We start from the raw sequence: 16,249 nt of genomic DNA, 5'->3' as shown, positions 1-16,249 counted from the left end.
CTTCCTGTCCAGTCCTAGCTGCTTTACTCTTGATGGAAGGCTGGAGCTACTGGATCTTATTTCAAAAGGAGAGGAGGAAATTGAAACCAGAAAGGCTTTGTGATAGACTCGAAGAGTTGCTCTATCTGTCTCTCTGTGTGTACATCCCTGTCTGTTTCTCTGCTTCTGTTTCTCTTCCCCCCTCCCCCTCCCCCTTCCCCTTCCGCTCTCCCTCCCCCTCCCCCTCTCCCTCTCTCTGACTCTGTCTCAAAGTAGTGACAGTAGTAGTACAGATTTCCCCTGACTGGTATTTCTAGCTTGGAGCTCTTTTATTGGTGGTGGTCGTGATGATGATGATGATGATTAACGGTGAAGATGATGTTGGTATGTGTGTATATGCATGTGTGAACATGTATTTACCGTTCAAAATGGAAGTCTTTCCATGATTCAGTGTGGTATGTGTGTGTATACATGTGTGCACATGTATTCTCCATTCAAACTGGAAGTCTTTTCACGAGTCAATGTGGTTATGCAAACACAGCCCGGGGATGTTAACCAATAGAGACCAGATGCAAATAACTGACTCAAATATAACATGGAAAAACTTGCCGGCCCTAAAACGGACTCTCCTCATCACCCTATTACATCACAAGAATTCCTTCGGTCTGGAAATAAGCAATAGGAAAGGGGGTGGGGACGGTATTATTAAGACGTTTCAGGCAGTGTTCAATGACAACAGTAGTAAAATTGCTGGGAATGCACGAAGACTGCCTTGGAAACAACTGAAGTAATTTCACAGTATTGCGAAATTAGATGTGAATCCCTAACGAACGCTGGTACTTCTACTCTCAGGAATGTGCGCAACGGGTGGAAATTAATTACAGCAGAAAATGATTCCACATGGAAGCCAATGAGTCTGTGACTCATAGCTGGGTGCTCCCAAGAAAACTTGGTTCTTCACAGCCTGTTGAATTGGGTGTCAATGAAGATGGTGACTCTTCAGGATGTTCCCTGGGGCACTGGGTGTTAACTCTTGGGCATAGAAGCCCCAGCGGTTGTTGAGTGACGAGTGGTGGGGAGTCCTGGAATGGCATCGAGGATGCTACTCTTTGTGGAATATGAAGTTCCCGTTGAGTGATTAGCTCACGTGATTAGCTCACAGGCAGTCTTCAAAGACCTTCAAGTGGTCTTCCCTTGCTATCATTTCCCAGAATGCTATTGCCTTGCGAAGGGCTAATCAAGGGATTGGAGAAGTCTTCACTTCTGTAGTGGGCCAGATTTTCCACTGTTAAAATAATTCATGATTTTTGGCATGGGGTGGTAGTGCATGCCTTTAATTCCAGTACTTGGGAAGCAGAGGCAGGCAGATCTCTGAGTTCAAGAACATCTGTACCTGGTCTGCAGAAGGAGTTCCAGGGAAGCCAGGGCTACACAGAGAAACCCCATCTTTAAAGGAAAAAAAAAGCTAACTGTGAATTTAAAAAAATATATTAATACAAACTTGGAAAGCCAGACTCTAGAGAAGAGTTTGGGAAAAGGGTTATGATTTACTCTCTGGAGCATAAATAGAAAACAGGACATTCCTAGAAGTTATTCCTCCGGCAGTGGTGGAGTGTATATAAAGCTTCTTCCATAGGGTCTCCAGTGAGTCTGTGTTGTTAACAGGAAGTCCTCCCTAAAGCCAACCACACCAAGTGCCTTCTCCAGCAGTACTGGTTCATGTCCTGACTTCCTGTTCTGAAAGGAAATAGGCAAAAATCTAATGCTGCTATTCCTAACTCCTTATTAAATTTGGATCTATTACGTTTACCCCCAATCTTCTATTTTTTAAGCTTTTTCCTAAAAAAGAGGCGGGGGGAGGATTACAAACATCTCTAGGTGTCAATCTTAAGTCACAGACTTTTAGGAATAACTTACCTATTACCACATAGATAAATACTGTACTTGGTTCATAAAACAACTGCTTCATACAGAAGTTCTCATGTGCTGGGCAGTACCTGGCTGTGTGCTAAGTTTCTCTCTTCTCGGGAGTCTGGAAGGAGGTGAGAGCTCATGCACCAGACTAATAAGATGCCCCTTGTCCTGATTAAATGTCCATTCTCCTGCTGAAATGGCCGACAAGAGCAGGATAAAGCTGAATGGAAGCATGTAGCAATTTTACAAACCCGCCTCTACCTCTGAGCTCTATTTGTGTGCTTGTGGCTATTATTAGCAAAACAATGGCTGCAAAATGTACCTGGGAGGAAATTAAAAAGAAATGTCGGACTTTCTTTTTAAGAGAAATTTTTCTTCTTAAAAAATTTTTATTTCAAGACTTTCCTCTAGGGGAGAAGAAAAAAGCTTCAGGGTAGCAAGATGCTCCATCCATACCCTGGGTACCTGGGGAAACAAAGTCAGCAGAGAGAGTAATCTGCCTGTTGCCTTCTGTGTCAGTGGCAATGTCTGTACTAGTCAGGGTTCTCTAAAGCAACAGAACTGATAAAATCCTCTCTCTCTCTCTCTCTCTCTCTCTCTCTCTCTCTCTCTCTCTCTTTCTCTCTCTCACACACACACAATGATTTATATGCTGACTTATGGGATATAGTCTGAGCAGTCAACAGCACTGTCTTGCGATGGAAAGACTGAGAGCCCAGTAGTACCTCAATCCCTGAGGCTAGATGTCTCAGCAGTCCCAAGCGGGTGCTGGCGTCCCGGAAGATTCCTGGAGTCTATATTGGAAACGGAAGCGGCGGGTTCTAATACAAGCAAAGGAATGTCTCAACAGGATAGATAGACTTGCCAGTGAGAGTGAGGGGAAGCAGGCAAAAGGAGAAAGAGCTTCCTTACTCCGTATCCTATATGGGGGCTGGCCATAGAAGTTGTAGCCCATATTTAAGGTGGATCTTGCCCCCTCGAACACCAGGTCAAGAAAATCTACCCCAAGCAGGCTCTGCAAGCTTGAGCTTTAGCTCATTGCAGATGTAGTCAAGGTAACAACCAAGATGTGTGATTAGAATAGTCAAGGCCAGACTGCAAGCTTAGGACCCTCTGCAGGGCACAAGGGCATTTAGCAAAACAGCAGAGTGGTCCCAGCCTTAGGATCCCTAAGTCACCCACCCATATTGGTGTGAGTAGGTGCCTAGGGAGAGGAAATGATACCCAGGCGTGGAGTGAGGCTTGGAGAAAGATGTTCTCCTGCCTCCACTTCCAAGGTTCTATGATTACAGCTGCCTTAACAATTATGCTTTCAGCTAGGCCTCATGGTACAGACCTAAAATCCCAAGCGTTTGGAAGACAGAGGGAGAAGGATAGCGACAGGGTTAGCTCAAGATGAGGCTATGTAGCTCAGCAAAGCCTTGTCTCAAAATAGATTTTTAAAAAGGAGTTAAGGACATGGCTCAGTGGTATAGCACTTTGTGTGTGTGTGTGTGTGTGTGTGTGTGTGTGTGTGTGTGTGTGTGTGTGTGTTGGGGCGGGGGGGGGCATGGGATCAATCCACAGGTCTGGAAAAATAAAATATCATCCCTCTTGCCCACCAAAGCCTACTCAAAGGACTCAGCTCAGCACAGGCTGAGATAAATGAAAGATCAGCAGGCAGAACAGCCTGTGGAGGGACCAGACGAGGAGGGGGTGGCGCACGCCCGTAATCCCATGACTCTGGATGCAGAAAGACTGCTATACAATTTGAGGCCCGAGTTGTCTACATAGCAAATGGCATAGTCTCACAAAAAAAAAAAAAAACTCAAGTACACTAAACCAAACAACGAGACTATCAAACAACACAAAGGGCTCTGGCTAGGGCTATGCTAGCCGGCATAGTAGCTGCAAGTCACGTGTGGTCCCCGAACACTTGAAATGTAGCTGGCTGAAGTCTAAAATACACACGGACCTTCAAAAACGTAATATAAAAAAAGCGAAACACGTCATTAATCATTCTTTTTCCTATTTTGACTACATGAAACAATAATATTTGGGATAGATTGGGCTAAATAAAATAATTTTATTGTAATTTATTCCATAACATGGATATACTTTGAAAACATTGTGCTAAGTGAAGGAAACCAGACCCAGAAGGCCACGCCTTCTATGATTCTATTTATATGAAGTGGCCAATGGGCAAATTCACAGAGACAGAAGGTAGATTAGTGGGTTTTGGAAGAAAATCCGGAAGAAGTACTAATTATAACAGGTTCTTATTCTCTCTCCCATCTCCTCTGCCCTCCCCCCCCCCTTTTTTTTTGGTTCTTTTTTTTTTTTTCCCCGGAGCTGGGGACCGAACCCAGGGCCTTGCACTTCCTAGGCAAGCGCTCTACCACTGAGCTAAATCCCCAACCCCCTCTATCCCCTTTTTGAGGCGTGTCATGCATACGTGGTGAATTATATAGTATGAGAAATCGTTTTCCATAAATGCGGATGCAAAACACTAATTTTATCTGTTTAAAAAAATATGTCCGGGGCTGGGGATTTAGCTCAGTGGTAGAGCGCTTACCTAGGAAGCGCAAGGCCCTGGGTTCGGTCCCCAGCTCCGAAAACAAGAACCAAAAAAAAAAAAAAAAAAAAAAAAAAAAATATGTCCACTAGCGTGGGTCGGTGTGTGCCCTGACACTGGGCGTGGCTTCTTGAGGAGGCAGAACTTGGGGAAGTTGACTGTGCTTATCCCATGCTGGCCAGCGCTGGGCTCTGGGCGGTGCTGGGCTTCAGGGAAGCGCAGGGACACCGCTCTGTAGGTGAGAAAGTGCAGTCTGAGATTCCAGGGCTTGTTCGAGGGTCTCCAGACCTGCGGTGAGGCCAGGAGCCCTGGGGTTCTCAGGCGCCACTTAAAAAAAATTTAAATTATGTAAAGTGGCTGGCATCATGTGTCTACAAGACCTAAGTGGCTAAACAGGACCAAGGATGGAGAAGCTTGGGGAAACCACAGCCAAGGATGGCCAAAGTCAAGAGCAGGTAAGAACGGCTGGAATTGTCTGTCTTCTGTGCTGATCAAGAAGGGATGGGGGGCTGAGGATTTTGAGCACAAGTGAGCAGCTAACAGTGAGAGAATATGGTGATACACAGGAAGGTATGCTTCTGAGCCAATAAGGGGGTTCTGCCTTCAGCCAGCCTCTGGAAGAACTATTACCAATTAAGGTGGGGGTGAGTGGCCGGCCTTCCACAGGTGGCTGCCCCAGGGCCTCAGAGCCTAGCACAGGCCTCTCAAGCTGGGCGGATCTGTATCTTAATCCACCTGTAGCATTTGCATACCTGTAGCCCAGCCTAGGAGAGCTGCTCCCAATAAACCAGGAAGCTTGTCCTTGTCCTGGGGGATGGAAACTTCCTCAAGAGTTCCTGGCCACTGGAGCTTGTCTGGCCTACTTATGAAGCTTAATAATCAGACCATGGCCTTAGTGAGAGCCCCATGCAAGAGGGATGCTTTGGGTTTCTTCTTGGCATTGTCTATACTTTATTTTACATTCAATTTAATTTATTTTTAACTGTGATCTTGATCTGTTGCCCAGGTTGGCCCAAGACTTACTATGTTGCCGAGATTGGTCTAGAACTTGCGACTATCCTCTTGGTTCAGCTTCCAAGGTTCCTCGATAACAGGCGTGAGTCACTACACCTGGCTCCTTCTTGACAGCCTTCTCTTCACCCAGATTTCTTTCCAATTCAGTTCTCAGCCAGGCCTTACAACACAGGCCTGAAGTCTCAAGTGCTTGGAAGGCTGAGGGAGAAAGAGAGCAAGTTCAAGTCCCACTTATGCTTTGGAGTGGGACAAACTAGGCAGCATGGCAAAACCTTGTCTCAAAGTAAAGTTTTTTAAAAAAGAAGCTAAGAGCACAGTTCAGTGGTATAGCGCTTAATTAGGATGGGAAAAATAAAAAGTCATCTGATTTGCCCACCCAAATCTTGTCTTTCACAGCATTTAGCTCAGTGGATGCTGAGTAAGAAAGCCATGTTTAGGGTCTCTTGAAGAAAGGCCAACGCCTGGCTTGTCTCTGGAGATCAGAAGGATAATTGGACTGGTGTGTAGATGGAGAGAATTAGTCACATGAGCTGTGAGCACTGGCCTAGGAAGAGGAGAGGGTCAGCATCCTACAAAGGAGAAAAGAAAATCAAACGTGGTGTGCTTGCCAATGCTGGCTTAAATTTCAGAAACACAAAGTGAACAGTTGACATTTTACCCTTCCTGGATCCTGGGATGCTTTTCCAGTGTAGTAAAACATTAGTTTTTCTGTTGACTGACCATGTACCAGGTTTTAACAGACAGAGTAGGTGGCAGAAACCCAGAAGAGGAGGTAGACAAAGTTCATGAAGTGTTCATGAAGTTCAGGAGGTATTATCTGAGGCTTACATCTCCTATCTTCTTGCCCTGGTGCAGGATCAAGAGAATGATACCTGTGATCAGGCCAGGGCATGGGCACATGGAATAGAACACCTTCAATGTGACTCCTGAAGGGCAAGGGTCACAGAGACTCATTGTCTCTACCTTGGGAATGTTTGGACTGTGAATAGATAGATAAACTGGACAGCTGTGAGATTCTGGTAGACGTTTTGTCAACATGTATGGCATCCATTGATTTAATGTTTTGAATGATCACTGATGAAGAGGATCTTGACAGATTTCATATTTGTAATAGAGAAATAAATTTGGGTAGGGTCTACCCCCAAATGGGATAACAGCACATTGTCCTCTTGGTTTTGTCACACACACACACACACACACACACACACACACACACACACACACACCTTTTAAAGCAAACAATACTTAGGTAGCTATGCTTAGTAACAGTAAGGGTGGAAAAGAAAATAGACTCATGCACTCATTCTGGTATGCCTTTCTTTCAATGGACCTTATAAAATGCAAACCACTTAGGGGTGGGCAGGTGACTTCATGATGATGTTATTATGGCCCTCTGAATAAATACTGCATTTCCCAGTCCCACTAATGGTACCACATGGGGCAGTTGGCATAAGCTCTCCATTCTGATCTGAGGTCGACAGCTCAAGATGTCGAAAGCTCACCCAAGAGCTGCTTGGACATTACAACTTGATGAACCAACACCTTCTGGCATCTTCACTGTTCTCTGGAAGCTGAAACGCTAATAACTAGTAAGGAGGAGAGAAACATTGAATTCTTCTGAAGTTAGTCTTTCCCTCTGCTGTAGTTTGAATTTACAACGCCCCTCAAAGGCCCATACATTAAAGGCTTGTCTACAGTTTGGTGTCATTGGCAGGCAATGGAAATTTCAAGAGGTAGGACCTAGTGGAAGGTCTCCTGATCTTCCAAGAGCATGCTTGGAAGGAAGTCGTTAGTGCCACGGCCTCATCGGCTTCCTGTTTCATCCCGGTCATGAAGTGAGGATATTCTGCCATGTGCCATCACAACCATGTTCTGCCTTGTCAAAAGTCCAGAGACAGGGAGGCAAATGACCATGCTCCGAAACCTTGACAATCAGGAACCCAAACAAATCATTGTTTTACTCTAGTATTTGATTATCCCAAGCATTTGTTGCAACAACAGAAAGCTTACACACCCATTTAAGGCAAGCCTTCGGTGTGGTTTGAAATGGTAGCCTCCTGACTGAGTCTCTTTTCCTAGGTCAAGCAATATTGATGATACTCTTAATTGCTCATAAACAAGGAACCTTGACATTAACTTTAGCTCTACGGTATCAGCTATCCAAAAAGCCTACAAGATCAAAGAATTACTCTGTGCAGCAAGACGTTGTTAAATGTGAGTGATTGAAAATCATTGATTGTGGGCAGTTGTGGGGCAGGAGTGTGGTATAGAATGGACAGCAAAGCAGTTTCTTTCCAGAGAACCCCACCGAATGAAAGAACTGCCCTTCTATGTTTGGCAGCAACAAACACGTATTTTTAAGGCATTTAAAGATCTAGATGAAGAAAGAAAGATTTTTCTATCTCCATATAATTCTAAAATAGAGTTGGCAGGGCTCGTCTGGAATATTAGAGGCCAGGGAAGTTCAAAGAAAACAAAGACATGCTATTTTCAGGTCTAACCGAGATCTCTGAAATGTCTGTGTAATTCTCGTATGTGGCCGGCTGTGAGGCACACCAGCAAATGGGATGGACATGGTGCCAGTTGGCTGAGCTAAGAAGCAGGACTCTGAAGGAAATAACTCTTGATGATATCACAGCTTGTGAGAGATGGCCAGGTGCAGCTGGGTGGGAACCCTTGGCACCAGGGTCCCTGTAGCGTGTCCAAGTCCTCACTGCCCTCAATCATCAGCTCAAGTCATTCTTGCTCATGCCATAGGGGCTCTGACTCAAGTCTCTGAAAGGAAGTGATGTGGTGACCATACCCGAAGTCCAGTCAAACGTTGGAAACAGAAAAGAAAATCTATTTAAAACATACCATCATTCTTACAAACGGCTATGTGACATTTTAAAAGTATGTTTAGTATTCCAAGTATTTTCCCCTTTTGTGTCTTCAGAGATTGGCTCTGAGAGTGATGTTTTGTTTATTTAACATTTAATCAAAAGAGATTTGGACCGTGCGAGCTTTGGAGGAACAGACTCAGTAGCACTGACTCTCCGAGTTTAGTCTGAAGAGAAAAACTTCAACCATACGGGGAAGCTGATGTCTGTAATATGTTCTGATCAGCTGGCCTAACTTTACAGGGCTAATAAAAGGGGAGAATTTTCCTGTGCTCTGGTCTTTTATGAATTATAAATAACCATTCACTTTGGAAGATAGCACATCATAAAAATGTTTTCCACAAATATGCACAGATCCATTTTAAGACCCAAGAAAAAAGATGTTCAGAAGCCTCAGATGTACTCAGTTTTGATTTCACAGGGAAACATGTTCTTTTACCATATGGATGCTTTTAAGGGGGCCTTCAGCTGGGGCTCAATAATAACACCCCAGTGGCTAAATAAGGGATTTCTTTCCTTCTAACATTATTTCTCTGTTATTAAAGGTGGAAAAACCTTCCACAAATAGCCTACTATTAGAGTGCTTTAGGGGGTACCCTGGGAGCCAAGGTTATGTGTCTGCTCCAGAAATACTGTCTGTAATTATCATTCCTCAGTGGCTCTGAGGATGCAGCCTTGAGGTTTCATTAATTTCTCAATTCTGCAAAGTCTGGAGTGAGTGCCTGCTCTCGATATTCAATAGTCTACAGGAGGAGCTTCTTTGGTTGTTGTTTTTAAGGTCGCAGGTCCTTTCCTCTACCTTCCCCCCTTTCATAGTAACCATTGCTGGCTTCTTTTGTCCACGCAGATAAAAAGACTAGGTTTGAAAGAAAAGAAGTCAGATAGGAGAGTCTCCCAACCCCAGCCTTTGTCTTCTCTATAATCTGCTAACAATATAGCATTAAGAAATGGAGCATTCAGATCTAACAAATGACTGGAGAGGGTCTGCGTGTCACAAAGGCACATTGATTACCCTCCCAAGCGCTCTATTGTGAGGGTTTTCAAATATGCACCAACTGGGGAGAATTTTACAGTGAACAACCATATGACTCCCATCTTCCTGTAGATGTCACCATTAAAATGTGACTGTTCTTGGGACGGGAGAGATGGCTCAAAGCATCAGTTTTTCTTCCAGAAGACCCAGGCTCAATTCCCAGCTCCTGTGTGGTGATTCAATGATGGTCTGTAACTCCAGTTCCAGGGTGATCTGGTGCCCTTTTCTAGTGCCAAGCACACCTGGGATGCACAGATAGCCATGTAGGCAGAACATGCACATAAAAAAGTTCTCTCTCTCTCTCTCTCTCTCTCTCTCTCTCTCTCTCTCTCTCACACACACACACACACACACACACACAGAGAGAGAGAGAGAGAGAGAGAGAGAGACAGAGAGAGACAGAGAGAGAGACAGAGCGCTATAGTTTAGTGATATAATATTTGTCTAGTATGTGTGAGGGCCTGAGTTCAAATCACAACAGTGTTTAAAAAAAATACAGCTGAGTGTAATGTAATAGAATATTTGGCAAGTATGTTTAAGGCCCTGGGTTTAATTCCTAACACTGAGAAGAAAAAAAATTGATAGGCATCAATCCACCTCAATATCTATGTCAACCATCAGGGCAACATTTATGCTCTTCTTTTTTTTTTCTTTCTTTTTTCTTTTTTTCGGAGCTGGGGACTGAACCCAGGACCTTGAGCTTGCTAGGCAAGCGCTCTACCACTGAGCTAAATCCCCAACCCCCTATGCTCTTCTTTTGGTGTGAAATGTTGTATTGTTGACATGTGGGAGTTGTAAGTTTGGGATTCTGGAAAATGTCTGCCTGTGTATCAAACCCTCACTAAGATGCAGACATTTTGAGTGGGTGGTGGCCCACGCCATTACTCCCAGAACTCAGAGGCAGAGGTAGTCGGGATCTCTGGGAGTTTGAGGCCACTCTGCTGTATGGAGTGAGTTCCAGGACAGCCAGGGCTACACAGAGAGATCCTGTTGTCAAAAAACAAAAATAAAAACAACAACAAGAAACAAACAAAAAAAAAAAAAAAGAAAAAGAAAAGATACGGAGGAGAATTTTCCTTACCCGGAGCTCCCGCATGGCCTCTCTGCCAGTGTTTGCCACTGTTCCAAGTTCCTGGATGTGTTTGCACTTCACACATTTGCATTGCTGAGTATTACTCCACCGCAAGACTGTTCCAACCAGTCCAGACGGCTCCTCTGACCGGTGCCGAGGATTCTCCAGGACTGAAGCCGTTGTGCAGAATGCCGATCTTTCGATAAACATGGGGGATAGCTTCTGTGTTATTGCTGGATCACAGCTAGCATACGGTTCGTTTTAAAAGAAATAACATTTTTTTTCCCAAGGTTAATTTTCCTTTTTCAGGGGTGGGAGTTGAAGGCAGGATTTGTCTGTGTAGCCCTCGATGCCCCGGAGCTCACACTGTAGACCAGGCTGGTTTCAAACTCAGAGATCTGCCTGCTTCTGCCTCCCAAGTGCTGGGATTAAAGGCATGCATCATCACCACCCAGCTGTGAATATTCAATATTATTTTCCCAGTAATGATATACAATTGTTCCAAGTGTTTTTAAAAATACCGTATGTAGTGCCGTTAGTGTTTTTATTTTAAGCCACCCTGAATTTAATTTGTGCTTTTCTGGTGATCAAGGATCTAGAGCATGTTGTCTTTATGTGTCTTTCATATATATATATATGGCAGCCTGTGCTTCCTCAGCTATGGGTTAACCTGGTCATTGACTCCTGCCCTTCTGTACTTCTCATCCATTAAAAGGTCTCCATGATTATTAGAAGCTGGTGGGTTCAGGAAAGGAAAGGATTGAAACATGAATGGATACATTTTACTGGTTGGTTTCGGGTTGAAATTTGCAATCAAGTTTTTGTATTTCATTGATCTGATAGGCTTTTATAGATCAATGGATGATTTTCATTGGAAATTATCTTGAGATGAAAATGTGGAGGAGCTGGGCAGCTCTAACTCTTACAGAATCCTATGATGCGGTGGCTGGGCCACATGCCAGGAAGGATATAGGGTAATGGTGACTTTCGTAGCCCACCCTCTAGGTTTAGGTGTTTTAATAGGAATGAGAGGTGAGTGGAGAGTTTTCTACGTCTGTTCCTGAAGAAAAATGATAGGATCAGGGTGATTCTGTGTTATAATTATCAAATAGGAGCCTGGCATGACGGCACATATTCTAAACCCCGGCACTTGGAAAGTGGAGGCAGGAGAATCCGAAGTTCAAAGTCATTCTTGCCCACATGGTGGCCAACCTGGGCTCTGTGAGATCCTGTCTCAAGAACAACCAAGCCAAAGTAGAATAAAATAAATAGATACCCAACAAGATGCCACAATTTCTGAAATGAAGATAACAGTCCTAGGTAGTTAATAGACAAACGTGGTGGCAGTAATCACAGATGACAGGACTGGTCACATGACCACAGGACAAATGATGCATGCTGTTCCAAAGGGCATGTTCCACCCCAGGTCACCGACTCTAGGAGTTACTTTCTTTTTTTTTTTTTGGTTCTTTTTTTCGGAGCTGGGGACCGAACCCAGGGCCTTGCACTTCCTAGGTAAGCGCTCTACCACTGAGCTAAATCCCCAGCCCTAGGAGTTACTTTCTATCATTGCGATCGAATACCAAGACAAAAGCAACCGAAGGTCCTTTTATTTTGGCTTACAGTTCAGCAGGGAAAGGAGTCCTTCACCGCCACAGCAGGGAAGTGTGGCAAGCAGGCAGACATGATGTTAGGAGCAGCAGAGAGCGGTACATCTCAACCTGCAAGCCGTAGGTAGAGAGGGAGCTGGAAATGGCAGATGGCTTCTGAAACTTCAAAGCCACCCCCCCTCCCAATTGACATACTTTCTCCAGCAAAGCCACACCTCCTAATCCTTCCCAAACAGAACCACAAACTGAACACCTAGTATTCAAATGCCTGAGACTACGGAAAGGTATCTATCACTCAAACATGACCATGAGGTCAATGGCACCCTATCTGCGTTTAACATCACACTCAACTGAAGAATTAACTAAATTCCCTGTTCCTTCCCTTTCAGAATAGTAATTCCCACTATTCATAGCTCTTTCATTATGGCACTGGAGGATCCCAGGAAAGTCCAATCAAGAACTGTGCCAGCTACAACATTGGCATCAAGTGGGCACCACTGCTTTGCTATCTGTTTATTTCTTCAGGCAGTTCTAGTGCTGCCCTCCCTACAAAGTCAAGTTCTGCCTACGGACAGTCTTTCTGCTGCAGAAGGGGAGGGGGGAACTGCCTAGCCCTGGAACCTTTATTCCTTCCTATCTTTTTGACCAATTCCTGAAGGTATCTGAAGCGATCCTGCAGAACCCTGGGACATCTTCTCTGCCTGAAGCTAAGCTGGTCTGTCAGCCTGACTGTGGGATCTTCTGGAAGACCCTGGGCTGGATAACAACGTGCCACATGACAGAGAATACACTTCGGTGTCCGACACCCTCCAACTCCGCCCTTACTCGATACTTCCCTTACTTCCTCTTCCGGTCCTTCCCGCTGCCGTTCTTGAGCGGTGGCTCCAACATTCTGAGGCACAGGTCTGACAGCCAAGTGAGAGGCTTGGCAAGGAAGACTTAAACTTTTCTTATGACTGAATTAAAAACTGGCAATAAAAACGTTCCAGCTTGGTGATTATATTGCTGATTGAATGAGAAGTCTGTATGATAGGAAGCTTGACAGTTTTTTAGCTCTGACTTTGACAGGGTACCTGAGTTCAGTGAGGATAGATGCTATGAGAGCTAAGCTTTGGAAAGGCGGGCCCAGTCCTCACCATGGCCAAGGGCTCTCCTTACCAACCTTCGAGTTCTGCCCTATCTATCCGAATCTTCCCCCATCTAACATGAGGCCCGATCCAAATTTTCTTACAATATGATTATTTGTCTTTCATTAATTTCATAATTGCCACGAAGGTTTCACCACACTGTCAGAGACACAATGGTTCCCTTGGTAGTGACCCCTGCTTGTCTCTGTTCTTAAACGAATTCGTAAGGCATGTCTGATTTTTTTTTTTTTTTTTTAAGGTTGGCTCTGGGGTGCAAGGTCTGTGAATGTTTAGTTGACAATACAAGTGTGCCTCTCTCATTTCCTGTTTTTCAAGCGCCGTGCTCGAGTTATTTGAAAGGGTGGAATATTTCAAATTACAATTCAGCAGTTTTACTAAGGAAGGCTGTAAAACACAGTGAGCAAGGAGTTTTACTTCCTCCTTAGACGAGCTACTCCCTCTTTTGAAATCTTGAGAGCCTCCAATCAGTAGGAATGACTCTAGCTCATAACTGTAACATTTTGAGCAGCTCCTAGGTCATGGCTGGAGCTGTAGAGAGCATAGTATTCCTGCACACTAGAGTTCGAGATGCCTTATTAGTACACGGAGTGGGTCTCCCTCTGCTGATACTGTTCTATCTTGTTAGGCTCCCCCTCCCCCACCACCAGGCGCAGCATTCGGATTGGCTAAGGTATACAGTTGCTTGGCCAATCAACTGGAACTTTTCTCCTGCAGCCCTAGCAACACCTGACAATGGTCATTGACAAATGTTGAGAGGAAACCCCTGACAAAGCTAAACAGCCCTTGATGATAGGTCCTGCCAAGGGCAGGCAAGGCTAAGGCTACCTACAGAGCACTCTGTGTGCCCAGAGGAGTTAGTGGTTTCTGTCAGCTCCGCTCCCACTTAACCAAACCTCCACACTCCACCAGGTTGCAGAAAGACTTCTTGTAAGGTTCTGATGTGCTGCTCTTGTTCTGCCCCTGATGCTAATTTGCTTTTAAGGGCAAAGCAAGAGGTACATTTTCTGAGGGTGGTAGGACACATGGAGGTGTCCCTACTGGAAGCTTTCCCAGCCTGCTAGCTATGTAACTGTTGCTTCCCCGCTGAATACTCATGGTATGCAGTTGACTGGTGGCCTCACCTGCAGGCATATTAGGGGGCAGCTCCTCTTAAGGTGCTGTAGACCTCACTCTGTGAAGCTTGGTGACTAAGGGATCTGAAGGCAAACCCAGCAGAAGCTGGGTGGAGCGCTGAAGAGACTAAGAAAGGGAACCTGCCAGAAACATGCGCAGACAGTTCAATAGGCAAACACGTTTCCTTCAAAAGACATAATAGATGTATTTATATGATACCTTTCCAAAGTCCCCCTAAATGGTCACTCCAGTTAGTCTAGCCGCTTTGAAAGTATATTCAAACCCTGGTTTTGAAATCCATCATTGCCCCCTCAGTTGCTAATGAAGGTGAGAATGACTAAACCACGCAACCATAATCTAAATTAACTTTTTATGGATTACCAATGCTACACAGACAGACCTGAGGATGCGAATGCAGACATTTTATACACAGAGCTATAAAGTGCACACATAGCCAATTACAGAGACAAGCCTAGACAAGAAGAGCAGAGTAGGAGAATGTGTGTGTGTTTGTGTGTGTGTGTGTGTGTGTGTGTCCTTGTATCCATATGTGGTGTGTCCATGTGTGTGTGTGTATGTACATGCATCCCTATGTGTTTCTGTGGGTGTGTCCATGTGTGTTTGTGTGTGTGTGTCAGTGTGTTGGGGCAGGGAAACCTTCAAGGGGCACCAAGGAATTAAAGAGTGTGAAATCCAAGATGGTATTAGTTTTTATTGTCATCTCTTCTCGTCAGCACCACCCTCTGGTGCCTGCTCTGATGCTCGTTTTCCATAGAGGGTTGGTGCTATGTCAGCGTAAGGAATCCCTTGGGAGTATAAACTGATAATGACTCTCAGGCTAAGTCCTTCAAGGGATATTTGATGGTTTTCAACGGGGATTTACAAAAGTGAAAAGAGTCACATCTCTAGTGGGTGGATTGTAAATTAGGAAATATCTTTAGTCTAAGAACTTGGCTCTGCTTAAATATACTTTTTAGGTAGAGGTCTCTTGTGAGTATTCTTTTCAGAGAAATATGCATTTATTTATTTTGTGTATATGTATATCTGAGGGCGTACCACATACATGCAAGAGTCCTCAGAGGTCAGAAAAGAACATTGGATCCCATGGAACTGTAATATAGGCAGTTGCGAGGTGCCATGTGTGTGCTGGGAACTGAACCTGGATCTTTTGCAGGAGTAGTTAAGTGCTCTTAACTGTGGAGAAATCCTATTTTGGGGGTATTCTGAAGGCTAGAATTACGGGCAAGAAAAAGTATTTCAGGTAGAGGGTTTGCAATGAAGAACAATTCACTGGGGGCAGAGCGGGGGTCCTCCTAGAGGGAGAGGCTGACAGGCTAAGTTTCCATGCAGAAACTAACTAGTAGTTCGTCTTAGAATGTTCAGTACCTGTTCTTCAGGGAACTTTAGAACCTTCTGATGATATAAGATAAAGATTTTTTTAAACTAATGCATATTATGGTAGGAAAAAAAATCTTATACTGCCACCTGCATGCAATAAGGTCTTCAAGGCCAGAAAGAAACTACAGTATTATATAAGTATGTTTAGTTATGTTTGCCTATTAAAGGGGGCGGGGTGGGTATTTTCCTTCCTAGATTTTTCAGAAATTTCACTAACTTGTTCAAGTTTACAATAGATTGAAGAAACTATCAAATTCTAAGATTACAGAACAAGAACAATCAAATGGTTTAACATCAGGTTTATGGCCCCGGAGGTTGAGATATTTTATCTAACTGTAAAATAGAACCAGAAAAAAATTAACTTGACAGTGTGTGGTGTGGTTCCTTCCTTTATAACCCAGCTTTCCCAGGATGACAAAAGGGGTTCAGAGGTATGAAGGGGCCCAGAGGGAAAGGGAAAGGAAAAAGGCAGGTTTTCACTCTGCACTCACAGTTCATGGGCAGCTTATTTGCACATTACTTATGGGTAAAAAAA

At 44.3% G+C, this 16,249-nt stretch overlaps 1 long non-coding RNA gene across 1 annotated transcript; it reads left to right on the top strand.

Annotated features, from left to right (window-relative positions):
* The first annotated feature begins 4,633 nt into the window (after window positions 1–4,633).
* Window positions 4,634–13,036, top strand: LOC120100700 (uncharacterized). The gene is made up of 3 exons (XR_015673901.1): window positions 4,634–4,902; window positions 5,454–5,543; window positions 12,714–13,036. It is a non-coding gene; the product is annotated as an uncharacterized LOC120100700 (long non-coding RNA).
* Window positions 13,037–16,249: the final 3,213 nt, after the last annotated feature.

The sequence above is a fragment of the Rattus norvegicus genome, chromosome 2 (genome assembly GCF_021556685.1).
Source record: "Rattus norvegicus strain SHRSP/BbbUtx chromosome 2, alternate assembly SHRSP_T2T, whole genome shotgun sequence".
Classification (NCBI taxonomy): domain Eukaryota; kingdom Metazoa; phylum Chordata; class Mammalia; order Rodentia; family Muridae; genus Rattus; species Rattus norvegicus.
The sequence above is the reverse complement of the archived record's forward strand: the minus strand, read 5'-3'. Positions and strand labels throughout refer to the sequence as shown.